We start from the raw sequence: 9,424 nt of genomic DNA on the forward strand, positions 1-9,424 counted from the left end.
AAGGGGACCTTCTTTTTACCCCCGGCCGTGACTCGAGCGTCTACGACATGTCGAGAGTGGTCGACCAGCGTTGAACCCTCCTAAGCTCCCTTTGGCAACCAGACTGCCAGAACAGAGGCCCTCGCTAAGCATGTAGCGAATCAGAAAATGGGAAATGAGGGGCTCCGTGAAATAAGCCAGAAAATAAGGGTTGACAGTCAAGAAAACCTAGGAAAGCAAAGGGGAGGTTGTGGTGGGTCATAGAAAGAGATGAATTTTTTTAGTCGAAAAGAAAGTGGTGAAAAATGGCCGCTGGGTCGGATCCGAACCCACGACCTCCAGAATACCAGTCTGGTGGGATAACCACTAAGCTACCGGCGGGGCTGTTTCCCCAGCACTTTCTCGGGCATTTGAGTTAAGGTATTTTGGTTTCCTGCACATGGGGGTGGTACCCAGCGCCACTCGGACTACTCGGGGTGAAGGGTACCTTCTTTATAACCCCCGGCCGTGACTCGAGCGTCTACGACACTTTTTTTTCGACTCAAAAAATTCTTCATCTCTTTCTATGACCCACCACTAAAATGCCCGCCAGGTGGGATCCAAACTCACGACGGTATTCTGGAGGTCGTGGGTTCGGATCCCACCTGGCGGGCATTTTTTCTCCACTTTCTTATTTTCCAAATTCTTTATCTTGATGTACTACATCCTCCCCTTTGCTTTCCGAGGTTGTTTAGACTGCCAATTCTTATTTCTGTCTTATTTTCAACGAGCCCCTCATTTCCTATTCTGATTCGCTACATGCATAGCGAGGGCCTCTGTTCTGGCAGTCTTGGTGCCAAGGTTAGCTTAAGAGGGTTCAACGCTGGTCGACCACTCTCGACTTGTCGTAGACGCTCGAGTCAGGCCCGGGGGTTAAAAAGAAGGTCCCCTTCACCCCGAGTGGTCAGAGTGGCGCTGGCTACCACCCCCAAGCGCAGGAAACAAAAACACGTTAACATAAATACCCCAGAAAGTGGAGGCTAAAGTAGCCCCGCCGGTAGCATAGTGGTTATCGCACCAGACCGGTATTCTGGAGGTCGTGGGTTCGGATCCCACCTGGCGGGCATTTTTTCTACACTTTATTATTTTCCAAATTCTTTATCTTGACGTACTCCATCCTCCCCTTTGCTTTCCGAGGTTGTTTCGACTGCCAATTCTTATTTCTGTCTTATTTTCAATGAGCCCCTCATTTCCTATTCTGATTCGCTACATGCATAGCGAGGGCCTCTGTTCTGGCAGTCTTGGTGCCAAGGTTAGCTTAAGAGGGTTCAACGCTGGTCGACCACTCTCGACTTGTAGACGCTCGAGTCACGGCCCGGGGGTTAAAAAGAAGGTCCCCTTCACACCGAGTAGTCCGAGTGGCGCTGGCTACCACCCCCAAGCGCAGGAAACAAAAACACGTGAACATAAATACCCCAGAAAGTGGAGGCTAAAGTAGCCCCGCTGGTAGTGTAGTGGTTATCGCACCAGACCGGTATTCTGGAGGTCGTGGGTTCGGATCCCACCTGGCGGGCATTTTTTCTCAACTTTCTTATTTTCCAATTTCTTTATCTTGACGTACTACATCCTCCCCTTTGCTTTCCGAGGTTGTTTCGACTGCCAATTCTTATTTCTGTCTTATTTTCAACGAGCCCCTCATTTCCTATTCTCATTCGCTACATGCATAGCGAGGGCCTCTGTTCTGGCAGTCTTGGTGCCAAGGTTAGCTTAAGAGGGTTCAAAGCTGGTCGACCACTCTCGACTTGTCGTAGACGCTTGAGTCACGGCCCGGGGGTTAAAAAGAAGGTCCCCTTCACCCCGATTAGTCCGAGTGGCGCTGGCTACCACCCCCAAGCGCAGGAAACAAAAACACGTGAACATAAATACCCCAGTAAGTGGAGGCTAAAGTAGCCCCGCCGGTAGCGTAGTGGTTATCGCACCAGACCGGTATTCTGGAGGTCGTGGGTTCGGATCCCATCTGGCGGGCATTTTTTCTCCACTTTCCTATTTTCCAAATTTTTTATCTTGACGTGCTACATCCTCCCCTTTGCTTTCCGAGGTTGTTTCGACTGCCAATTCTTAAGTCTGTCTTATTTTCAACGAGCCCCTCATTTCCTATTCTGATTGGCTACATGCATAGCGAGGGCCTCTGTTCTGGCAGTCTTGGTGCCAAGGTTAGCTTAAGAGGGTTCAAAGCTGGTCGACCACTCTCGACTTGTCGTAGACGCTTGAGTCACGGCCCGGGGGTTAAAAAGAAGGTCCCCTTCACCCCGAGTAGTCCGAGTGGCGCTGGCTACCACCCCCAAGCGCAGGAAACAAAAACACGTGAACATAAATACCCCAGAAAGTGGAGGCTAAAGTAGCCCCGCCGGTAGTGTAGTGGTTATCGCACCAGACCGGTATTCTGGAGGTCGTGGGTTCGGATCCCACCTGGCGGGCATTTTTTCTCCACTTTCTTATTTTCCAAATTCTTTATCTTGACGTACTCCATCCTCCCCTTTGCTTACCGAGGTTGTTTCGACTGCCAATTCTTATTTCTGTCTTATTTTCAACGAGCCCGTCATTTCCTATTCTGATTCGCTACATGCATTGCGAGGGCCTCTGTTCTGGCAGTCTTGGTGCCAAGGTTAGCTTAAGAGGGTTCAACGCTGGTCGACCACTCTCGACTTGTCGTAGACGCTCGAGTCACGGCCCGGGGGTTAAAAAGAAGGTCCCCTTCACCCCGAGTAGTCCGACTGGCGCTGGCTACCACCCCCAAGCGCAGGAAACAAAAAAACGTGAACATAAATACCCCAGGAAGTGGAGGCTAAAGTAGCCCCGCCGGTAGCGTAGTGGGTATCGCACCAGACAGGTATTCTGGAGGTCGTGGGTTCGGATCCCACCTGGCGGGCATTTTTTCTCCACTTTCTTATTTTCCAAATTCTTTATCTTGACGTACTACATCCTCCCCTTTGCTTTCCGAGGTTGTTTCGACTGCCAATTCTTATTTCTGTCTTATTTTCAACGAGCCCGTCATTTCCTATTCTGATTCGCTACATGCATAGCGAGGGCCTCTGTTCTGGCAGTCTTGGTGCCAAGGTTAGCTTAAGAGGGTTCAACGCTGGTCGACCACTCTCGACTTGTCGTAGACGCTCGAGTCACGGTCCGGGGGTTAAAAAGAAGGTCCCCTTCATCCCGAGTAGTCCGAGTGGCGCTGGCTACCACCCCCAAGCGCAGGAAACAAAAACACGTGAACATAAATACCCCAGTAAGTGGAGGCTAAAGTAGCCCTGCCGGTAGCATAGTGGTTATCGCACCAGACCGGTATTCTGGAGGTCGTGAGTTCGGATCCCACCTGGCGGGCATTTTTTCTCCACTTTCTTATTTTCCAAATTCTTTCTTTTGACGTACTACATCCTCCCCTTTCCTTTCCGAGGTTGTTTCGACTGCCAATTCTTATTTCTGTCTTATTTTCAACGAGCCCCTGATTTCCTATTCTGATTCGCTACATGCATAGCGAGGGCCTCTGTTCTGGCAGTCTCGGTGCCAAGGTTAGCTTAAGAGGGTTCAACGCTGGTCGACCACTCTCGACTTGTCGTAGACGCTCGAGTCACGGCCCGGGGGTTAAAAAGAAGGTCCCCTTCACCAAGAGTAGTCCGAGTGGCGCTGGCTCCCACCCCCAAGCGCAGGAAACAAAAACACGTGAACATAAATACCCCAGAAAGTGGAGGCTAAAGTAGCCCCGCCGGTAGCGTACTGGTTATCGCACCAGACCAGTATTCTGGAGGTCGTGGGTTCGGATCCCACCTGGCGGGCATTTTTTCTTCACTTTCTTATTTTCCAAATTCTTTATCTTGACGTACTACATCCTCCCCTTTGCTTTCCGAGGTTGTTTCGACTGCCAATTCTTATTTCTGTCTTATTTTCAACGAGCCCCTCATTTCTTATTCTGATTCTATATATATATATATAGAAAATAAGGGTTGGCAGTCAAGAAAACCTCAGAAAGCAAAGGCGAGGTTTGGGTGGGTGATAGAAAGAGATGAAGAATTTTTTTAGTCGAAAAGAAAGTGGTGAAAAAATGCCCGCCGGGTGGGAACCGAACCCACGACCTCCAGAATACTGGTCTGGTGCGATAATCACTACGCTACCGGCGGGGCTGTTTCCCCAGCACTTTCTCGGGTATTTATGTTAAGCTATTTTTGTTTCCTGCACTTGGGGGTGGTATCCAGCGCCACTCGGACTACTCGGGGTGAAGGGGACCTTCTTTTTACCCCCCGCCGTGACTCGAGCGTCTACGACATGTCGAGAGTGGCCGACCAGCGTTGAACCCTCCTGAGCTCCCTTTGGCAACACGACTGCCAGAACAGAGGCCCTCGCTAAGCATGTAGCGAATCAGAAAATGGGAAATGAGAGGCTTCGTGAAATAAGACAAAAAATAAGGGTTGGCAGCCAAGAAAACCTAGGAAAGCAAAGGGGAGGTTATGTAGGGTCATAGAAAGAGTGGAAAATTTTTTAGTCGAAAAGAAAGTGGTGAAAAATGCCCGGCGGTTGGGATCCGAACCCAGGACCTCCAGAATACCGGTCTGGTGGGATAACCACTACGCTACCGGCGGGGCTGTTTCCCCAGCACTTTCTCGGGTATCTGTGTTAAGGTATTTTTGTTTCCTGCACTTGGGCGTGGTAACCAGCGCCACTCGGACTACTCGGGGTGAAGGGGACCTTCTTTTTAACCCCCGGGCCGTGACTCGAGCGTCTACGGCACTTTCTTTTTGACTCAAAAAATTCTACATCTCTTTCTATGACCCACCACAACCTCCCCTTTGCTTTCCGAGGTTTTCTTGACTGCCAACCCTTATTTTCTGTCTTATTTGACGGAGCCCCTCATTTCCCATTTTCTGATTCGCTCCATGCTTAGAGAGAGCCTCTGTTCTAGTAGACTAGGTGCCATAGGGAGCTTAAGAGGGTTCAACGCTGGTCGACCACTCTCGACATGTCGTAGACGCTCGAGTCACGGCCCGGGGGTTAATAAGAAGGTCCCCTTCACCCCGAGTAGTCCGAGTGGCGCTGGTTACCACCCCAAGTGCAGGAAACAAAAAAACCTTAACATAAATACCCGAGAAAGTGCTGGGAAAACAGCCCCGCCGGTAGCGTAGTGGTTATCGCACCAGACCGGTATTCTGGAGGTCGTGGGTTCGGATCCCACCCGGGGGCATTTTTTCACCACTTTCTTTTCGACTAAAAAAATTCTTCATCTCTTCTTATGACCCCCACAACCTCGCCTTTGCTTTCGGAGGTTTTCTTGACTGCCAAGCCTTATTTCACGGAGCCCCTCATTTCCCATTTTCTGATTCGCTATATATATATATATATATATTTATATATATATATATATATATATATATATATATATATATATATATATATATATATATATATATATATATATATATATATATATATATATATATATATATATATATATATATATTACTTTGGAGAAGGGCTGTCTTTGGCTGCCGTAGCAAATATTAAAAAATGGGTATAGCCTCTAACAAAACTGTTTATTGGTCGACGTTTCGATCGGATGGCGATCTTTCTCAAGACAATATTTCGTATTTCTGTGCACGTATTTACAAGCTCGTTGTCCAACGACGCCAAAAAAAGAGACAGGGGGAATTTGGGGAGAAAAGCAGCAACAAACACGCATTCCCGGCGAGGTGAGGTGAAGGTTTGAAAAAGAGAGAGAGAGAGAAGAGAAAAAAAGAGCAAACGAAAGAAAACACAAAACCAAAACAAACCTAAACATGCAGAAAAGAGAGAGGAGTACACAACTCTTTCAAAACGCTGTCCTGCATTGTTCGTCAGCTTGTAGAAAGAATGACAGGTAGCGCCCGCTTCAGAGGGGGGCTGCTCTGCTCAAGAAGCGAAAGCGCAAAGCAGTAACAGGGACGCTCTCACTCCATCACTGGGGGCACATAATTCCAATGGTCACTGACATAACGGGAAGAGTTGACAGGAAGGGGTCGCAGCCGCACACATGTCTTAGTGACGCCAACCCTACAAACAAACAGGAAGGCTCGTTAAGAGTGTAGGTACAATCTCCGCACTGTGGCTGAAAGCATGCACGATTCCGCCTCCCGGCAGGACGGGCGAGGGCCAATCATCGGCAGGACGGGCGAGCGCCACTCCCTCAGATGACACGCATGATCAGCTGCTGACGCCTAATTTTTTTAAGATAAGGAAAACAATTCACAAGCGGTTGCGCGATGACCTACATGTGCGTACACTCAAAATATATCTAAAGGCTGGGATCGCCCCCCGGGGCCTTCTTCTATTATTAACACCATCGATGCATACGTTTAACAAACGTGAATCACAAAATTGGAACGAAACTCTTAAATCCGCATCACTTCATTTAACTAAAATCGTAGTGGATCATTGTGATAATACACTCGCGGCTCTGAGGGCGGATGAGCTTCGTGCTAGGAATAATATTGCCTTTCTCCGCTGGAGGCCAGCGAACTGGAACTTTTTGAGAAAACGAAGACAGATGAAATAATAAGAATCAAAACTAAAAAATTGTCAAGGGATAAAGTTTCATACTCAAACGAGTTTTCTCAAATCAATTCAGCTCCGCACCCCACGGACATTAGAAATCCTAAAATTACACCCCCAATCCGACCCTGCAAGTCGAAAGAAATGTCAAAAACTCAAAAGAACATAGATGAAAACATAATTAACCTCTCCGGGGTACAGCTTACTATTCATGAGCGGTCGTTATTATTGCGCGGGTTGACATTTTGCCCAAGTGCCGGCCGATACAATTAGTTTAGCTTGCTGAAAGATCGGGACAATGTTTCCAGGTTTACGCCTATAAGAATATTTTTTGATAAGCCGGACAAAGAGCGCACTGCCCCAACCTCCGTCAATGTATGGCGGCAGTGGACACCGAAATCTGAGCGGGAAAAACACTTGGACTCGTACATTGAGGCCGTTCAAAGAGAAGTCCTGCGGGCTTATAACGCACGCAAACCAGGGGCCCAGAAGCTTTCTAAAGAGGAGCGCGAGGCACCTAAGGCACTGGGTGATCGAACAGACATTGTCATAAAACCGGCCGATATGGGTGGAGTTATTGTAATACTTATAAACCAGACTACATTCAAGAAGGCCACCGTCAGTTCAAAAATGAATTTTTCTACCACAAAATTCACGCAGATCCAACTTTTGAACATCAGGAGATAATAACAACAACACTAAATAATCTTGTCAAAATTGAAGAAATAGAGCCACGCCTCTGTAAAGCACTTAGATCAGCACACGCAACGCCAGGAAGGTTTTACATGCTGCCTAAAGTTCATGAAGAAGGGAACCCGGGTAGACCAATAATTTTGGGAAGAGGCCTTCTCACCGAACCAATATCAAGCTACATCGACTCCCTGATTACGAAAATACTCGCTACCCGTTCGGCATACATTCGGCACTAACCACTTCCTACGGGAAATCGACAACATAAAAATCCCTGATGGCGCCTTCCTTGTAACTCTAGATGTAACTTCTCTGTACACTAATATATCTCACCGAGATAGGATTGAAGCCCTGGTTGAATCATCTAGCATACATCGGGATCACGAGTCACCAAGCCCAAATGTCATTGAAACCTTGACCAAGCTAGTGCTGGAATTACATTGCTTTGACTTCCAAAATCAGTATTACCTACAAATAAAAGGCACTGCGATGGGTGCTCGAATGGCACCCAACTACGCTAATATATTCATGAACGATCTCGAAACAAAATTCCTATAAACCCGTGAAATTAAGCCCTTTTTTTACAAACGCTTTCTGGACGATGTATTCCTTATATGGATCGGTACGGAGGAGGACTTAATCTACTTCATCCAATGTTTCAACAAGGCCCAACCAAGCATCGCATTCACTTATACCCATTCAACCACGGAAATCAATTTCCTTGACGTGCTCATAAATACAGACAAAGGAGAACTGATCACTACCGTGTACAAAGAACCTACCGATAGGCAGCAGTATCTGCACTTCGACAGTTGTCATCCGCGCCACTGCAAAACCAGTATCCCATACTCGCAGGCCCACCGATTTAGGAGAATTTGTTCCCGCACCGAGGACTTCGAGGCAAACATAGAAAACTTGCGCAATGTACTCGCGAAGCAACAATACCCACCACACATAGTCAACGACGCTATTTGCAAAGCGGTCAACCTTGATCGCCAAGAGTTGCTGCACCATGAAAAGGAACTAAACCAGAAGGGCAGAGGCAACCTAGTTTTGACGTTCGGGGGCAGCTTCCCAAACATAAACAAAATCTTGAAAAAGCACTTCAACATGCTACAACAGAGTGAACGGCTTTCGAAAATCTTCCCCACCCCTCCTCGGGTCGTATACAGGCGCCCCAAAAATATTAAAGATTACCTCGTACACGCCAAAACTGAGAGGGCACCCAAGGGTGGGTGTCGACCATGCGGAAAGGCACGGTGCCGCGTATGTAAACACATGCAGACAACCACGGTGGCAGAAAGCACCAACTCAAATTTCAAGCATCTAATTCACGCGACACTCGACTGCGACTCTTCTAATGTGGTGTACCTTCTGGAGTGCGGTGTTTGTGGCATCCAATACATTGGCCAGACGGACACGGCATTCCGCGTGCGCTTCAACCATCGCGTACATATTCGTTCACTCCCGGATCTACCATTATCACGACATATTAACTCCGAAATCCACCCGTTCGACTCCATCAAAGTCACACTTTTACAGAGTGGAATTTCTACTACAAGAGAACGCGAACAACGGGACTGGCACATTATTTACAAAGTCAATACAGTAAAGGCAGGAATGAATGTTAGCCCGGGCATATTGTCGTCTATACATGCTGTTGATAATCTGGCTGCAGAATAATCCCCTATCTAAATTGTATGTCTCGGTGTTGTTTAAACAAGTAATCAAGCCATTCTTATTTTATGTATTACCTTCCTGGAGTTCCCGCACAGGCGGCATATGCCACAAACAACATCGAGGCGCCCGCCGCCGTTTACTCCAAAAAAGGACCCACGCGACTCACGCGTGCGGGTAGAGAATTAGTTAAGCTCCTTTTCCCTGGTTCATGGTCAGGGACGACCCTGTCGGCTGCCCGGACAGGGCAGAAGAATAGAGCTAAGAATGACGAATGGCGCTCGCCCGTCCTGCCGGTAGGCGGAATTGTGCATGCTTTGAGCCACAGTGCGGAGATCGTACCTACACTCTTAACAAGCATTCCTGTTTGTTTGTAGGGTTGGCGTCACTGAGACATGTGTGCGGCTGCGACCGCTTCCTGTCAACTCTTCCCGTACTGTCAGTGACCATTGGAATTCTGTGCAACCCACTGATAGAGTGAGAGCGTGCCTTTTACTGCTTTGCGCTTTCGCTTCTTGAGCAG

General features: G+C 47.9%; 2 non-coding genes across 2 annotated transcripts; one reads left to right on the top strand and one right to left on the bottom strand.

Annotated features, from left to right (window-relative positions):
• Positions 1-3,718: 3,718 nt before the first annotated feature.
• Positions 3,719-3,791, top strand: Trnat-agu (transfer RNA threonine (anticodon AGU)). The gene has a single exon. It is a non-coding gene; the product is annotated as a tRNA-Thr (tRNA).
• Positions 3,792-4,060: 269 nt separating this feature from the next.
• Positions 4,061-4,133, bottom strand: Trnat-agu (transfer RNA threonine (anticodon AGU)). Its single transcript has one exon. It is a non-coding gene; the product is annotated as a tRNA-Thr (tRNA).
• Between the last annotated feature and the right edge of the window lie 5,291 nt (positions 4,134-9,424).

The sequence above is a fragment of the Haemaphysalis longicornis genome, unplaced genomic scaffold (genome assembly GCF_048455015.1).
Source record: "Haemaphysalis longicornis isolate Haplotype H1 unplaced genomic scaffold, Haemaphysalis longicornis Haplotype H1 scaffold_14, whole genome shotgun sequence".
Lineage (NCBI taxonomy): Eukaryota > Metazoa > Arthropoda > Arachnida > Ixodida > Ixodidae > Haemaphysalis > Haemaphysalis longicornis.